At 48.1% G+C, this 18,335-nt stretch overlaps 1 protein-coding gene across 2 annotated transcripts in view; it reads left to right on the forward strand.

The window, feature by feature from the left end:
- Nucleotides 1-18,335, forward strand: part of auts2a (activator of transcription and developmental regulator AUTS2 a) — a 147,062-nt gene that overhangs the window by 105,260 nt on the left and 23,467 nt on the right. For both annotated transcript variants that reach the window (XM_062485203.1, XM_062485204.1), the window contains exon 3: nucleotides 13,504-13,552. The gene's annotated coding sequence lies outside the window, so the exon portion shown is untranslated. The remainder of the gene's footprint in view (nucleotides 1-13,503; nucleotides 13,553-18,335) is intronic.

Here is an 18,335-nt window from a genome sequence, read left to right on the forward strand (position 1 = left end):
CGACAGCAGCTCTGCCGCGAAAGGACGCCACCAATCCTACCGGCTTCAACCGAACGGGAAAACGAAGAGATTTGGACGCCTTTCTTTTTTTTTTTGCCGACGGGGTGACAGCTCCACGTATGACAAGCCAGTCCCTGTCCCTGAGAGCATATCCCCGCCCTCTCCTCTCCTCCCCTAGATAGCGACAGATAAAGAGCCCTGTGATCTTGGGGTGTGTTAGGCATGGCTGATTACCATCCCCACTGATAACGCTGCGTGTTAATCATTGTAAACACGCTGTTGTCTCCGCCAGGGCTTTGACACACTTAGCTTATCTGTAATTGTTTTAATTGCTACCAGCGTTTAGTGAGATCATCCTCCTAGATATGCAGAGCCGGCAGGCTGGGTACAGGAGACGGCGAAAGAGCGGCTTCAGATCTGTGAAACTGACGGGGCATTAGTGTCACGCTAAACCACTCTGCTGGGCTATTAATGAAAGTTCACATACCCGATGAGAGGGTCTGGAGATGAGGGCCATGAAATATTTAAATGCGCGGGGCTTCAAAACAGAAGCTCCCTGCTTGTCCAAAGTCAGACGGGGTGGAGGGGTGGAGGGGCGGGGCCGTTTCCCGCCCCAGTCCCAGTCCCAGCCCCACATGTAGGTCACACAGCCAGACTGAGTGGGACTCTCCTCCACAGGGGAACTGAGGTTTTTTTTTTTCTTCTCTCAATGCGGATGAAATGTCTTCCTTATGTCTTTAACACACCCCTCCTTCGCTGGTTCTGTCTCCCGTGTTCTACCGTTATGTAGCGGGGTTAGCTCGTTTAAGATTAGCAATACTTAATTTATAATAAAGTATGTAGTTCTTGGGGCACCACCTCTTATTGTTAAAGGGATAGAGGAAACCTTATTGAATAATATTTAAATAATAGCCTTCGTAATAATCAGTCTAATCTTAAGGAATGAATTCGTTCTAAGAGTAGAGCCAATCGTAACATCAGTGAACACGCACGTCAAAATATCTTTACAATGAATTTATTCAAGTAAGGTAAACAGATCTTATGAAAAGTTGGATTATGGGTTTGATATGAGAGATTGGTTTCAATGAACAGAATGAAATGGTCTAACTTAAAGAAAGGCAGAAATTGTACAGTCAGTGATTACATCCTTACAAATCATAAACAGAGCTCACGCCAATGCCATGTCGAGGAGGAAAGAGCGTTAGCCATAGTTACGTTTGATCAGGGCTTGATCAATGATGTTGAGGGCGGTTTGCGCCAAAGGTCCATTTGAAGAATCTGAAGTCACAGCGCGGCTGCGCTGGGTCATGTGACTGAGTCTGCGGGATCTCAGTGAAGTCGCATTTGGAATTGCGTTTTTGGTCCTTCTGTTGAAACGTCCCGATAGTGACGCGTTCACTATGAAGTTGAATCTCAGGAGAAGCTTGGCGACGTCCTTTGGAACGCCAATCCTGATGGCGTTCATGCCATGGTCGGTTTCGCTGGAGTCAGAGATTGATGGTCATCTTAGGGCTTTATACAGTTCGAGGGAGGACCCGTCTGGGGTCAGATGTGGATTGGGGGAAGCTGGGTTCTCAACTCCCCCCTCCTTCCTTCACACCTACCAAAGGTGTGATCTGATCTTTGGCTGGTTCATTCGATGGTTCAAATATTGTTCTGGACATCTTGGTACAGTTACAAAATATAGTTGAATGATTGTTTTATTATGATAGCTTCGTGTAGATACCAAGAATGACGTGGTTATCTTTCAGGAAGAAGGAGTTGTTACTAGAATCAAGATTTCAGTGAACACAACATTAAAACAAAGTAACAAACATAACACAAATATCCCTCTCATAATTCTCCACCTTGTACTCTTGTGGTAAAGGTGAAGTCTCAAGACTTTCCTCAAAAGTTCTGATCAAGGTATGTTCTTTGTTCAAATCGCCGCCGAAACGGATAGCAAATGGTCGCTGGAGACGTGTTGTCTAAATCAGGCCCTTTGAAGCTTGCAAGCTAGCAGGAGGGCTGAATAGGTAGATTGGGGAGGTCGTCCCCCCCCATTCTATGGTTCCTTTGCATCGGCGTTTGGTGGGTAATCAGCATACTGAGGGTGTCACAAGGGCTGATTAGGTTTGTCTGATGTGATTGAATCACTCTTCAGGTGTGGCAAGATGTTGGCTCCGTGTGGTCTTGTGGACCTCACTACATCCCCCCGGATGTCAACTTTCATAGACCGTCGTCGATGAAACTGTTGACATGAAGACAAGAGAAGAAAGACCACAGCAGCGTAACAGCATGTCACCCCCCCTCCCCAGACATTGGCATGGCTATGAGTGATTAAGCTATGACATGACATAGGAAAAAGGTTGAGAGGAAATTATTGAAACAAAAAGAGGCACTTGAAGTGGCTTACAATGGCCGTAGCAATTGAAGCTTTGTGACTAGGGGTCTAGATGAGGGAAAAGTTGTCGGCTTTCCAATCTTTTTAAATCAAACTAGTTTCAATAAACTCATTTAGGTTATGGTTACAATTGACTGCCAAAGACGTACACAAATAACAAATAAAGGTACAAGGTAATTATAGTACATACTTTACACAATTATAGTTACTAAGTAGCTTCTTGAAGTCAACGTAACTAAACCACATTGATGAACTGCATCTAATAATGTAACTTTAGTTTGGCAACCACTGTTATTTTAAAACACAGTTAGCTGTGGGAATAGTCAATGCTTTTTTCGACAAGCTATCGTGGCGGCATAATAGGTTACGTGTAGAAACTGCATTGTTTAGTTGCTTCTAAACAAAAATCCTTCAGGACTAAGCACTACTGTCTGTTTCCCTGAACTAGACATGTGCACCAACGTATTAGTTGGTTGGTTAATTCACTTAACCAAATAGCTACACTATTAAAAATAGAGGCTATAATAAAGGCTCTTATGCTACTTTCCGTGAAGAGCTGGCCGAGGCAGATTACAACGTAAATGTCGGGGCAGCGGTGTTTCTGAGCACGCGCGTACCTCCGGTCAAACCTAGCCGCTTCCTTTGAGCTAGCTGGTCCCACACACACACTCGTGGTGGCGGTAGGTTACGTGTACAGAACTGCGTTGTTTAGTTGCTTCTAAACAAAAGTCCTTCAGGACTAAGCACTACTGTCTGTTTCCCTGAACTAGACATGTGCACCAACGTATTAGTTGGTTGGTTAATTCACTTAACCAAATAGCTACACTATTTAAAATAGAGGCTATAATAAAGGCTCTTATGCTACTTTCCGTGAAGAGCTGGCCGAGGCAGATTACAACGTAAATGTCGGGGCAGCGGTGTTTCTGAGCACGCGCGTACCTCCGGTCAAACCTAGCCGCTTCCTTTGAGCTAGCTGGTCCCACACACACACTAGCAGCTATTTCACGAAAAACAATTGAATACGCACACAGCCACTGTAGCCCAGGCACAGTAGTATTAAATACATGGTGCTACATACAGTTAGAGCTCGCTCTATTTTAACAGTTCGTTTCACAAAAGTTACGATTGCTCATTTCAATCTATCTTAGCCTCACACGGGGCGCCATTATGTAGCGGGGTTAGCTCGTTTAAGATTAGCAATACTTAATTTATAATAAAGTATGTAGTTCTTGGGGCACCACCTCTTATTGTTAAAGGGATAGAGGAAACCTTATTGAATAATATTTAAATAATAGCCTTCGTAATAATCAGTCTAATCTTAAGGAATGAATTCGTTCTAAGAGTAGAGCCAATCGTAACATCAGTGAACACGCACGTCAAAATATCTTTACAATGAATTTATTCAAGTAAGGTAAACAGATCTTATGAAAAGTTGGATTATGGGTTTGATATGAGAGATTGGTTTCAATGAACAGAATGAAATGGTCTAACTTAAAGAAAGGCAGAAATTGTACAGTCAGTGATTACATCCTTACAAATCATAAACAGAGCTCACGCCAATGCCATGTCGAGGAGGAAAGAGCGTTAGCCATAGTTACGTTTGATCAGGGCTTGATCAATGATGTTGAGGGCGGTTTGCGCCAAAGGTCCATTTGAAGAATCTGAAGTCACAGCGCGGCTGCGCTGGGTCATGTGACTGAGTCTGCGGGATCTCAGTGAAGTCGCATTTGGAATTGCGTTTTTGGTCCTTCTGTTGAAACGTCCCGATAGTGACGCGTTCACTATGAAGTTGAATCTCAGGAGAAGCTTGGCGACGTCCTTTGGAACGCCAATCCTGATGGCGTTCATGCCATGGTCGGTTTCGCTGGAGTCAGAGATTGATGGTCATCTTAGGGCTTTATACAGTTCGAGGGAGGACCCGTCTGGGGTCAGATGTGGATTGGGGGAAGCTGGGTTCTCAACTCCCCCCTCCTTCCTTCACACCTACCAAAGGTGTGATCTGATCTTTGGCTGGTTCATTCGATGGTTCAAATATTGTTCTGGACATCTTGGTACAGTTACAAAATATAGTTGAATGATTGTTTTATTATGATAGCTTCGTGTAGATACCAAGAATGACGTGGTTATCTTTCAGGAAGAAGGAGTTGTTACTAGAATCAAGATTTCAGTGAACACAACATTAAAACAAAGTAACAAACATAACACAAATATCCCTCTCATAATTCTCCACCTTGTACTCTTGTGGTAAAGGTGAAGTCTCAAGACTTTCCTCAAAAGTTCTGATCAAGGTATGTTCTTTGTTCAAATCGCCGCCGAAACGGATAGCAAATGGTCGCTGGAGACGTGTTGTCTAAATCAGGCCCTTTGAAGCTTGCAAGCTAGCAGGAGGGCTGAATAGGTAGATTGGGGAGGTCGTCCCCCCCCATTCTATGGTTCCTTTGCATCGGCGTTTGGTGGGTAATCAGCATACTGAGGGTGTCACAAGGGCTGATTAGGTTTGTCTGATGTGATTGAATCACTCTTCAGGTGTGGCAAGATGTTGGCTCCGTGTGGTCTTGTGGACCTCACTACAGTTACCAAGGGGAATTTGAGGGTGGGGTGGGGGTGGATATCCTAGCCCTGTCTCTGTGGATTTTGACATGTCAAAAGCTTTCTGTCACACGGACAGGAGGTGGCTCAAACCACTCCTCCTCCTCCTCCCTGGTCTCACCCCTCCTCTCCCCTCCCCTCTTCACCCCCTGCCCTCCTCCCCCCTGCAGTGTGGCTACTGTAGGCAGAACAAGGCCCTTATTTAGTTCAGTCCCTGTGAAATGCAATTAGAAACCCCTCTAGGGCCTGCGGGGGCCCGGGCCGTCGTGTTGAGAGAGAGAGAGAGAGAGAGAGAGAGAGAGAGAGAGAGAGAGAGAGAGAGAGAGAGAGAGAGAGAGAGAGAGAGAGAGACATGGAGGGAGGGAGGAAGGGAGAGAGACCTCCCTGCTGTCTGTCAGTCTGCTGGCTTTTGAAGTCTGGGGCCATCTTATGTCCCCCCAGAGAGCATATCATCAGGCCCCCACTCTGGCGCAGTTCAGCAGAGAAAGAGCCCGGAGTGGTCGGGGCTGAGTGGAGGGAGGGAGGAGGGAGAGAGGAGGGGAGGGTGGGGTGGGGGGGGACGAGTGGGAATGAGGGAGGTTCAGGTTGTCTCGCTGCATGCCTGACAGAATGGTCTTGACGGAGCGTTTCGAAGGCCCAATCCCCCAGACCATATTTCTCCAGCCGGGCAGATCGCCCGAGGCCTGCAGGAGTCTATCGCAGGTCAGACAGATTTTAATACGGCCCTTCCTGGTGATTTCCTCAGTGCTTTCCTGCCGTGAGTCCCCCTTCACAGACACAGCTATGCACCCCCTCCCTCCCCCCCCTCCCCCCTTTCATTTTCCCATTCGCCTCTCTGTTCCCTCCCTCTGTTTCCCTGTCTGGTTCTCTTTCTTTTTTTTGTGTCTTTTCTTTTTCTGTGTCACTCTTTCCCTCTCCCTCTCTCACTTTATGTCTCTCTCCCTCTGTCTCCCTCTCTCTCTCTCTCTCTCTCTCTCTCTCTCTCTCTCTCTGTCCCTTTTTCTGTTTCAGCCTCTTTTCTCTGGCTTTCTCCTCTTGCTCCCTGTGCGGTGCACACAGGAAAGTAACAAAGGGAAAATTATAATCCTGGCCAACGTAGTGGCTCTTGGTTGGAATTAAGTCGAGCCTCGTGAGGGGGGGGGGGGTGCTTGCTCTGTAGTTCTCTGGTTACTGATGTCTGCTGTGCCTCTGTGAATATGGAGACTTGTGTGCAGATTAGGGGGCAGAAATTAAAGCTGGGCTTTGACATTTTACTGTGTTTCTGTTTTTGCGGTTCGTCTGGTGGGTGGCTTCCGCTGCGAGACTTCAGAGAGAGATTTTGGGGGGGGGGGAGGCGGGGGGGAATATTTGGAGTAGATTTGGAGTATGGGGACCCGTCCTGTGCCTTGTCGTGGTGAAGGCAGCTGAAAGCTATTGCCGTTTTCCGATAGAACTTCCTCCAAGAACCCACCATCCCCCAAAGTTACCCTCAGCCCCAGTGTTTGGACGTCTGTCATACGAAGCCATTTGATCACAAGCATCGGCAGTCGTTTGGAAGTAGCATTGCTTGATTACAATGCAGATCGGATAAATGGTATTGTTCCAAGTCGGCCATGACAGTAGGCAGACAGACTTTTCTCCCGCCCCCCCCCCCACACTGAGACGACATTAACAGCACGGGAGAGGGACTGTGTGGCTGTGCGTATATACGGGTGTGTGTGTGTGTGTGTGTGTGTGTGTGTGTGTGGGTTCACTGCAGTAGAGTGCTTCTCTCTGTTGGTCTCCTGGATGAGAAGTGATTGACTGGCCTGAAATTACCCCTGGCATGGCGTCCCGCTCTCTCTGGCATGTCTATAATTTAGACAAAAGGGGCTCCCATTTCTACTGTGACTCGGGGGGAGAGGGGGGGGTTTGAGGGGAAAAAATGCATTAAGGACGTAACCGAAGCATTTGAGGAGGGAAGGTTAAACCAATTTTCTTGTCCGGTTTGTTTTGGAAAGGGAGTCCCTGGAAGGGACATTGGACTAATGGCCAGCAGAATGGGTTTACTCATGCTGTCAAACGACTACTTGGCCAACCCTATGTCAACTCCCTGATTATGGACTTCCAGATGGAGATAATGTCAAACTTTAGTCAGCCCATTTGCCTAGTTGTCCAACAGCCCTGTCTGGTTTGTTAATTCGGGAGAGATAGGATCCTGATGACCAGATAACAGTGGCTCTGCAGGCTTCGAGCCAGAGGGAGGCAGAGAGACCCTCAGGCTCCCATGATGCCTAGCAGGGGACCATCTCGAAACCCCGGGAAGTCCAACAGCCACCAGAGGGAGGAGACCTGCTCCAGCGCTGCAGTCGTCCTGCGCGTATCTGACAGAAGCTCGCTCCCGTCCACGCGTCTGCCTATCTCGTTCCCCGTTCCCAAACGCCGAATCCCTCTCGTGTGATAAATCCTCGCTCCGGCGTGCGCGTGAAAGACGCGTGAGGAGGAAGTCAGGTGCCTGTCTCCCCGGCATTCATGTTCGCAGGGCGCCTGTTCCGAGCGTGACAGGCGGAGCGTGGTGGGCAAATGTTTTATCTGAGCCGCTGGGTCTCTTTGCCAGGTATATGACTGTGTGTAATACACACAGGCAAGTGAATGGTGTTTTCCACCTCTCCCCAGGGCCCCCGCTTAGACTTCTCGTCTGCTCCTTCTAACTGGGAACACTCACAGACCTGTCGTTTTTTCTCTTTCTGATTCTGTACGGGTGTGTGTGTGTGTGTGCGCATGTGTCATCCCCCCATTAATACCAGCACTGAGTGACAGATTAATATATGTCTGGCTACGTGTCTGAGGCATTGGGAAGAAAGGGCCTGTCAGGGCTGCTTGTCGTGGTGAGGGGGGGGGGGGGGGGGGGTAGAGAGAGATTAGAGGCAGTTGTCACTGGCAGCCCAGTTCCGGCTCGGAGAGATAAGGTTGAATGTAATGACTGTAAAAGGGATCCTCGCCTCATCTTGAAAAGAAGGAATTTGAGTGTAGGGTGTGTTTGATTTCATCATCCTCCTTCCCCCCGGTGGCACATGGGGTAGCTTCTCCCTTTTTGCATAGCGACTACATTTGGTTATTACTGGGGTGGAACAGGCACAGACCGTGTGGTGCTTGTTCTATGTGTGGGGTGTTTTGTCCCTGCGAGGCAGGCTAGGAAGCTCCCCCGTGCTCCTCCATCCCGTGTCTGTAGCGGGAGAGGCAGCACCGAGGCAGGCTTGAAGGAGAACGTGGACAGAATCACCCAGGCATTCTTGGCGGATGCTTCAGAATTTTGTCAGTGGATCAAAAGGCCCCCGCTGGCCAGAGAAGACGAGCACTCTGATAATCCCTCTGCCGGGCATTGTTCTGCAGGACCCTAGTTAGGACTCAGTGTCATTTGGGTGACTTGCGAACCAGGGAGTCTCTCTCTCTCTCTCTCTCTCTCTCTCTCTCTCTCTCTCTGTGACGACCAGCTCAGTAGAAATGGCGTCCGCCATCTTCCTTCAGAAGCTGTCGTTTCTGAATGTCATTAAGGGATTTTTTCTTTTCACAGGGCTTTCGTTTCCACATCTCTTTTCACCACGAGCATGCTGGGAGCCCTCGCAAAGGCGTGGGCTGGGGGGGGGCTGGGGGGGGGGGGCTGGGGGGGATAAAGCGCCCAGACACAACGGGCAAATTTAATAAGAGCTTTTAACATATTACATCGCCAGCACTCATGTTACACTTATCAGTACTATTTAAAAATGAGAGGAGATTTGCCGTAATGGCAGGAAGACTCATGAAAGGGAGCCGGTCTCCTGTGATTGCAATCTAGGGAAGAGTTCCTGTAAAATTAAACCGGAGGAAAAGAAAAACACGCTCTGGTGACTTTGAAGTGAAGGATCAAGGCCAAAAAAACGGAATAAAAGATGACAAAACGTCAGCGAGGTGGGTTGATGGTCTATAGACAGACGTTACAGGCACAGACAGCAATTACTGGCATACATAACGTAACTCCAGACATGATTTTTGATCTAGGAATTCTCATACTCAGGCATCAAGTGCTTTTCCATACCAAAGTGCCACTTTATATTATTTTCTTGGCTACAACAGCGGAGACTCTTTCTCTCTCTCTCTCTCTCTCTCTCTCTTTCTTCATGACTGTCAGCATTTCATTTGAATTAAAAATAATATGTAGTGAGAGAGATACGGACGCTGATTGTGTGGCGGCGAGCCGTAATCACAGACTTGAGGCTGCTCTCAAACCTGATAATGATCGTTTAGTACTGGGAGCTGCCGTTCCATGGAACCATGCGAGGAGCTGTGTAGCCATTTCCGTCCATGGTAGCAGTATAAAAACACATCTAGCAACCAACCATGTCATACCTCTGAGGCCAATGGAAACACCTGACGTTCAATCGCCACCGATTTTTTGGGCAACAAAACTCAACCACAACAAATACAATTGTGAATCCAGGGGGTTAATTATGCTACTTGATATAATTATATAATATTGCATTCACAACAATGATTACACCTGTAACCTGTTTAACTCACAGACAGAATTTGCGTCAAGTCTGTATGTTCAAATTGAACCATTATTTTAAGGAGTGTACTGATGAATAATTGTGTTCTTGTTACCACAGTCGTTATGGAATAGCTTTGGGGCGACTCGACTGTTTGAAGTGCAGCCCAATTAAATTGACATGATTTTCACACCCAATTCTCATTCCCATTATAAGAAACGTTACGAGACATCAGTCAGAGGCCGCTCCGTCTTATGACATTTGGAGTTGCCGTCGATTGTGTTTCAGCACAAGCTCATATCCCTCCTCCCTATCCCTTTTATTTTCAGTGCTCATCAAGCACGTCTATGTTCAAGATGTTCAAAGCAGATACTTGTCAACATGGCTTCATCATTTATTCAACAGTTGCCCGGTGGCGGTCAAGGCGGGGCCCCCGGCCCCTTCTGAACACGGAGGTAATGGAGAGAGCTCTGTCGTCCTCTCAGGCCCATTGTGTCCGAAGAATGAGCCTCCCCTGGGTCCTGGAGGCTGGGGTTGGGAACTAGAGAACAGGCTGGTTCTGTAGGCCTGGCTGCTGGTCTGGGACTATCCCCCTCGAGGCCGTGTCACTCCGGTGTGTCTGTTTCCTTGCTGATACTCATCGAGAGATCCTGTCTCCCGATAAACAGATTAGCATCAGTCAAGCCGCGAGGAGAGAACCCCCGTAGATCGTTTGCTCGACAACCTGTTTCAACTGCCGAGCATCGTGAGAGCTATAAAGAGGGTCGGAGTAGTAAACATTGTTCAAACAGTAAAATGACAGGTTTAATCTTTCCTGGAACGGCGACAGCTGTAAGCGGTTTGAATCGCATTCGGTGTAGCGTGGGTGTTCTCAAGGTGGGGACTGCACAGGAGCGGTTAGCTGGGAGATATGGATGTTCAGTGGACTCTCTTCTTTCACGGCCGTCTCCAGCTCTGTCAGCCATTCTCTCTCCCTCCATGGTATAGGAGAGGGAGGGATTAGCACCCAGCTATGAGCTAAGTCTGTTTTCTGCTCTCTGGGGGCTGGACTGGCCAGGTAGCCAGAGGGAGGGAGGGAGGGAGGGGTCCTCCCTATGTGACTCCATTGTTGATTCGGTGACCTCCCGGACAGGGGGTTAATGCTGATTAGCCGAGCTATGGTGTGCAAGGTCCGCACCATTAAGCCGATTTACCAGCAAAGTCCAACATTAGCTGAGGATCTTGGAATTGTTTTAGTTTGGTATCCAGCAGCCCCAGAATTAGTGAGATGGATCAGAAGAGAGATGCTCAATGACTCTCTACGGCACAAACCTGCCAGTGGGCCTCACTTCAAAAGGAACAGGCCACGTTCTCCCTAAAACTGCCCCATGATCCTCTTATAACTCACTTATAGTGCGGTTCCAACATGGCCCAAATCCCTCTGAACTTGGCCATGGTGCCATATGCCAGTGAGAGACAGCGTAGAGTGGGATTCGCATCTTACAGTGTGTGTGTGCGCCCTGGACTGCATGGGCATCAGTGTGGATTACTGTCCCGGAGGTTGACTCAATAGTACAGTGTGACCTCCCTCCAGGACAGTGAAGTGGGAGTTGATCCAACAGAAGGACTGGGGCTGGGAGCTCTGAGGGCTGCCTGCCACTCATAAAGGCTGTTTTGTTTCCTTCACCTCATGGTAGCAGCACCCTACAAGGGAATTCATTAGTGGCTGACATCATCTCACTCAGTGGAGAGTGAAAGAAAGAATATCCTTCTAGTCTCTGTCCCTCCCCCTATCCCTCCCTCCCTCCCTTTGCCTCTCGCTAGATCTCTCTCTCTCTCTCTCTCCTCTGTAGTTCTCCAGTCCTGCTAGTGCAAGCAGTTTTCTCAGAGCTCCATTCACGTTAACGCAAACACACTCAAGCACGGTTGTTCTGTGGAACGCGCGGTCGTTGGAACCGTATTTGGACCCTTGGAAGCAGAAACACACGTGCGTTTGTGTTCTTGAGGAGAGGAGGTCGAGGTTGAACCAAGTCAGGTTAGAATCAGGAAGTGGGAGGGCCCGACCGTCAGCCGAGTACCGCTCAGGCATCTTGGATGAATGGGAGTTTGTCTGATGCTCAGAGCGGATGAGAGTCTCCCTTTCAGCGACGGAACCAACAGCTACCGCAAGACGCGAGTTCTTCAGTGAAAAACGTAAATAAAGTGGGATCTCCTTTCGAATTCGTGTGATTCTACGTTTGCTTTTGTCTCCCTCGCGCTGCAGAGGAAATTTGTGTGCGCTTTGTTGGATCGATCTGGCGACTCTCGAATGTAACAGCCTTCTTGCGCGCCCTGACACAGTCCTTCGGATCCTGCTTATTCTTGACCACGGATTTAATGAATAGGATCATCTTTTAAGATATGTATATCCCATTCTGAACGGGAGACGAAACGTGCTTAGAGGGATTTGCGACTCTGGTGTTGATTATGCCTTCACTGGCAAAACACATGGCTCTCTTTGTCCGAAGGGCACGGTGACGGTAGCTTTGTGAGCGCTTCTTGTCTCTCGTTGGAATTTTCTTGGAAAGGCTTTTCTTATCGCATGGCTGTCATCAATTTAAACGGAGTTGAATTCGCCGCCTGTTTGTGGATTACATTTTTGACAAGCAGAATGTGAAACGGGGCCATATTTATTAGACCGCGAAAGTGATATCTTGACTTGTTATTTTCCTCCATCTCAGCCACATCAGAGGTATGCGCGTCGCGTTTCTATTTCCTATTCTTACCATAACATTATTGTGGAAAAATGCATGCATATTCGATGTGTGTTATAAATTAACATTTGGAATGTAGTAGATTTATTTGATGGAACATTTATATCATGTTTTTTTAACACTGATTTGTGCCTGCAGTTGTTTACATAGCAGACAGTGGGTTATACGCTGTTGCACAGTAAAAATGCACATTAATAATACCCCTATTGGTATGAATTAAGTAAAACTACAGTATTCGACGTTAGTGGGTTTTTAAGGTACTGGATGTCTTGCAGTGGAACAGCATAGTGTGTTTTTATGTTTGACTCTTATACCCCATGGAAACTGTCTGTTGCAAAATCACACTAAGGTTTGCGAATTAAGAAAATAAAAGTTATATTCTGCAGTTGGAAGCCCTTGTTTTTAGTTTTCAGCCAAACCACGAATACCTACCTCATTTTCAACCTTGCAGCCGCATTAAACGTTGATTTGAATTTTTCGGATGCCCCGATGTCTCTGGCGACTTGGAAGTAAGCTACCTGCTCCGAAAGCCAATGTTGTGTTCAGACATAAGCAAAAAATATTGTGTTCCATATTCTATGTTGATTATCACTATTACGGTGCATTTCACTTTGGGAAATTTGATGACAATTTCATGTGAGAACCGCAATTCTAATCCCCTCAATTATTGTTGGGCTTGACACCCCTGTCCACCTGCAGACAGGTGTGACCATTTCTGACATATCTAGGGCGTCCTCTTAGTTTTCAGCCTAATTGAGGCCTACCCGGGTTTGGACTAGACTATAGGCAATTTTTTCTGCGAATAAGGAAGATATATTTAAAACAAAACGTCAATAAATGAATGTGGAATGGTACATGGACCTTTCTGAGACTGTTGAAAATGCAGTTTATAACGTGAGACTGCAGGTTGTTTATCCCGCTGTATAATCCCTCTTCCGCGATCACGGACACGCACCATTGTTACGTTGTAACAAATTGTTCTTTCACCTTTTCATCAGCATCGATTTAGCCAATGCCCATTTGGCACCACATTGTCACCTAATAGCTTTCATTACCTAATACTGTGTAAATGCTAGCACTGCACGTTTGCACAATAACACAGCAATGTTAATGTGGGTTCTGTCGAGAAGGCGAGGAGATGGAATGTAGTGTCCTGGCGTGGACCAACATTGCCATCAAGTGGCTGCTTTAGGAAGTGCAAAATGTGTTGCTACAGTCGGTTTATAATGCCCTTTTGAGCATTTGGCTTTCACTCTAAGCTCGGCTGTTTAAGCAGATTTGCTAATTAATTTAATATCCCCTTCCTTTTTTACAGGCGTCCGATGCCAGCTCAGAGAAATTCTTCAGAACCGCCGCAGGTAAAGGTATGGCTCTTTTAAAATAGTTTTTTAAAGCTGTAATGAAGAAATCAGTATGTTGGGCTGTTTCAATTGCTGTATCAAAATGTTCTTTTGCAATGTTTTCATGTCTGGCAACTTGATTTGGCTCTGCATGCCTGTGTGTATCTGCTGTGAGAGAGATGTTCGCCTACACACATGTTTTGTCATATCTAGAGATTAATGTATTGCATTCTTCATTTGCAATGCTGCGCAGGTGTGAAATATCAATCTGTGTTGGCTCACGTCTGTGCGTGACTGAAAATTCATTCCCGGTGGTCTATTAAATGGGATTGAATTGGATACAGTGTGATGAATGAGAAAACCCATATAGACCTCTGTCTCAGATCAACTGCTGGCAGGGTTTTATACGCCAAGACATTTTACACCTTTTAGTGGAAATACGCAAAGATTAAAGAAGATTAAAACAATGAAATCTCTTTGAAGCATGACTCGCTATATAACGACAAAAAGAACTACCTAACGACTGGCTGTGTGTGTGTGACGAGGTGCCAGTGTGTTGTCTGTGTGTTTGTGTTCCAAGGGTTTGTATAGGAGCTGAGCAGGAGGGTGTGCCAATGCACTGGGAGATGAAGTCAGAGCAGGAAAGGCATCTGTTTATGACCTTAGTGTGCCAACACCACATGTGACCTCATTATCACGTCACTAATTTGCTGTTAAAAGCAGCCCCATTTTCTCTGTCCCCGGGGGAGCCCAGATAATGGAGGGGCTCTGGAGTGAATTGCCATTCCTCTGTAATGGAGGGAGTTTACCCTGCTTGTGGGGTGGGTGGGAGGGCAGGGGAAGGGGGGGGGGGCGGCTGGAGACAGAGGTGGTGACCCCTCCACAGAACTTGGAGAGAAGACGCCCAATTGGTGTAGATAGGTCCTTGTGTCAGCCCCCCCCCCCCCCCCCGCTCTTTTCTTCCTGCCCCCTCCTTAGCGCGGGGCACCCCAAACACATTTCCCACATTCTGGCCTTTGATTCCCTCCAGGGCTTGATTTGTGGCATCCATCGAGGGCTCAATGGCCATGCTTGACAGGGAGGCTTCCTTTTGAAGGAACCTCTCTGTGGGCAGATTTGGTTTCCTTGAAAGGATTAAGGCCCTCTTTGTCCAGGCTAAATCAACACGAGACCGCCCTCTGCCCCCCCACCAGCCCCCACCCCCCTCCCGTGAAAGGCCTGACTGGGGGGAAACGGTTCACAAATACGCTTTCTTTCTCCCGGGGTGGATGGCTGTGCACTCTCTCTTGGCCCCCATTTCCATTTAAATATCCCCTCTTTTCTTCCCTTTTAACACCCCTGTCCCCTCCTCCTCTCCTGCCATATGCTAATTCCTATTGCCATCGCAAAAGACGAGTAAAAGAATCCAGGTGCGGGAAAACCAAGGCCGCTGGTATTTTTATAGAGGGGAGTGGACAGATAAAAGGAGCAGGCTTGAGGTTTTGTTGGAGGGGATTAACCCATGCTAGGATGCAACCAAGCCTTAGGACAAGAGAGGGGCCCGGCAGGACCAGGAGAGGGCTAGATTGTGTGGAGACGAACGTCAATATTTGCCGGAGGGCAGGTGCAAGAGTTCTCTTGTTTGTTTGGTGGTTTGCGCTTTCTTGTTGGTACACATGGAATGCTTATAGGGCTTAACGTTTCGGACATAGGCTAGGAGGCCCTGGACATCACTGCGAGAACACCAAAGGTCAAAGGAAAGGCAGCAGCAGCAACAACAACCTAACAGGCAGGCTGCCGGTCTCGATGTAGCTATCGTCTTTTAACAAGTTAGCCATACCAGGCAGCAGGAATAAACCTGAGGTAAAGGTGACTTGTTCTTCAGAGCAGAAAGAGAAAGATATATGCACAGAAGTAAAACAAAGAAAATGTTTTGGGTGAACGCAGCGAGTCACCGCACAGTAAGTAACGAGCTGTGAAATATGGGTTTTCGGTAATACTGCACTTGGCGTTTCAGCCGTTTGTCTAATCTTCCGTCAGAAATCCTGAGGACGAATCATGTGATTTCCGGAGCTTTCCTCAGACAGAAGATAAGGCGTGGGACACCGAGGTTGAGGAAACCTTCAGGTGTCGGGCCCTCATGATTCACCTTTCTGATGTGTGACTGGGGGACGGCAGCCTGTCTGAGGGTGTCGAAATCAGGCGGGCCCCATAGCGCAGCCTGTGGTCCCCGCTCAATCTGATGACTTGATGTCTCTCAGTGGGGGCCCCCCACTCAGCCTCTCAGCCGCCTCACCTACTCTACAATTACTACCCTGCCAGACCCACTTACTGTACTCTCTTTACAGCCAACTCACTGATTACTTATCGCCTGAGGCCCATTCGCACACAGGAAAAAAAAGAAAAGCCGTACTGATCCTGAGTTGCTAGTCTTATTGTGTTTTTTTAACAGTGGATTTATTTCCTTCCTGGTGCCTCACCTAACGCCTAACCCTCAGGGCCAATGACAACCGTTGTTTGTAATTGGCGGCTGGACCAGTTTCACACAGTCTCTCGCTCTCTCGTGCGCTCCTTGCCCCTCTCTCTCCACTCGGTCTGAGTTCAATTTGCCCAGGCGCAGCCTTCATTAAACAAGAATCATTAAACGTTAGCTCTAATTACGGGACCTGTCAAGCCACCTGCAGGTGTCAGCCTGCCTGCTAGCCTCATTCGTTTACTTCCCCGGAGAAATTGGACTGAGAAGGCGAGCGTATGCTGTCTGTGGAGGCCTCGTGGCTGCTAGCGCACGACTCTGCTGTCTTAAATCCTTACTTTAACTCTGCAGACTTTGTTAGGTGTGTGTGTGTGTGTGTTGTTGAAGGGTGTGTGTGTGCTGTCCACGGAAGGAGAAAAGTGTCTAAGAACAGGGGTGCCTAGACTCTGATAACAGACCAGAGCACCATGTAACTAGAAAAGCCTACTCACATAGATCTATCAAATGATTAAAGTCCCAGTCTCGCCTGGGTAATCTCTCCTCGCCGCTGTTCCGCTGCCATCCTTTATGATATTTGGCGGTCCCGGAGCCAGGGCCTAAACGGCTCTAAGTCACTAGAGATGACAGCCTAAACGTATTACAGCTCATTTGTTTGAGTAGAGCCACGGTAATGATGTTAAGGTAATGCTTAAATGACGTTTGAAAAGCGATGTGGAACCGTTTATGGTGAGCGGTCTTGTAATCTTTCACATCTGTAAATAAAGGTTATGAGTCATTGCTGTGCCTGTAGCCGTGCACCAGACAAAGTATTGAGCAGAAGAGACAGGGTATTGCAGATTACTAGAAAAGCAGAAAGGATGGAATGCCATTACGAATGCAGTGCATCATTAAAATAGGCAAGATCCTCATTAGTACTACAAAAACTCCTTTTATGTTGCAGTGAGTTCTCTATAATAACAATAATGAGAATAATATCATGGCGTAGCAGAGGCCGTGAAATACATGACTGTGGCAAATTGTTGCCAAGTCGTTTTATTGAGCTTTTATAGAATCTCACATCATTTGGGGCGAAGAGTAATAACGGGCTAGTCAACGAGCTGTGGGGTGCGGAATGGGAAGGAGAGATAACTGGATCCTTAGATCAGCTTGTGGATGTGGAAAGCGGGCCCGTGGTCCAGACGCGGTCGTTCCGTCTGATGGCCCTCCCCTCAGACGTCGATCTGGCCGGGCGCGTTGCTGCAGCTGATTCGACGCTGAAAGCGGCGTCACAGTGAGACCCGCGGGCCCACGCCAGAGAGCCCGGGCGGCGCTCAGCCGGCCGAGCCGGCCTCGAGTGCCTCGGTTGTCGAGGGAGAGAGCGATGTGTCGTTTTTGCGGGCACTGATGGCATTGTGTTCGAGTGGGGGGGGGGGGGGGGGGGGGTGAGAAGCGAGTGAGTTAAAGAGAGAAGCAGAAGGGAATTTTGGGACCGATAACACGGCTGGAGAGCTGCCTGGATTGGGGTGGAGAGTCCTTCAGCCAGCCCAATGGCCTGGAAGTGTATTACCTCTGTGTGGGAGGAAGCTGATAGCTTCCCTCTCTATCTTGTCTTCCTCTCCCTTTTCTCTGACTGAGTTGGGGCTCCGTTATTGCAAAGTCCCCGCCACATGCACAGTGTATCTCTCTCTATCTCGCTCTTTCTCTCTCTCTCTCCGAAGTGGAGCATTACTCCTAACCGGCTGACGTATTGATGCTATGGCATAACAAACGCAGGATGGAGCCTCAGTTCATCCTCTGACCCACACAGTGTCTGGGATCAGAAAGGTTAGCCTTTCTCAACACTACTGGCATTGGTTTACAGCCACAAGGCTTCACTGCGCCCTTGGTTTGACCTCTACTGTCTGTGTGGGTTTGTGTGTCCGGTGAGACCAGAGGAGCCCGTGGAACTTGACCTGCTACACAGTGGAAAGATGACCTGCCTCTGATTGGCCTTTTGTGGATTCGGCAGAATGGCAGCAGCCAATGACAGCCTGTTCCCTCTTGGAGGGGAGACAAGGTCAAACAGAGGCCACTGCCTCCTCCAGACATAATAATGAAGGAGACTTGTTAGTTACAGTTTGTCTTGTAAACGCACACTGTCCTGTAGCCATTCTCATAGCTTCCACACAAATATGTCTGTTATAGCCCGTGTTCCCTAGAGGGCGGGGCTCGAGAAGAAAATCGAAAAACAGATCTTAGCCTCTCCCTTTGGAAGTTACTCTATGTGAGCGTTAAGTCTTCAGCCAGGGGCGTTAACTGTCCCTGTAGATGCTTGGAAGTATCCTGTGCAGACTGGATACCCCTTCCCCCCCCCCCCTCACCCCTCCTCCTCTGGGG

Source organism: Osmerus eperlanus, chromosome 19 (genome assembly GCF_963692335.1).
Source record: "Osmerus eperlanus chromosome 19, fOsmEpe2.1, whole genome shotgun sequence".
Classification (NCBI taxonomy): Eukaryota; Metazoa; Chordata; class Actinopteri; order Osmeriformes; family Osmeridae; genus Osmerus; species Osmerus eperlanus.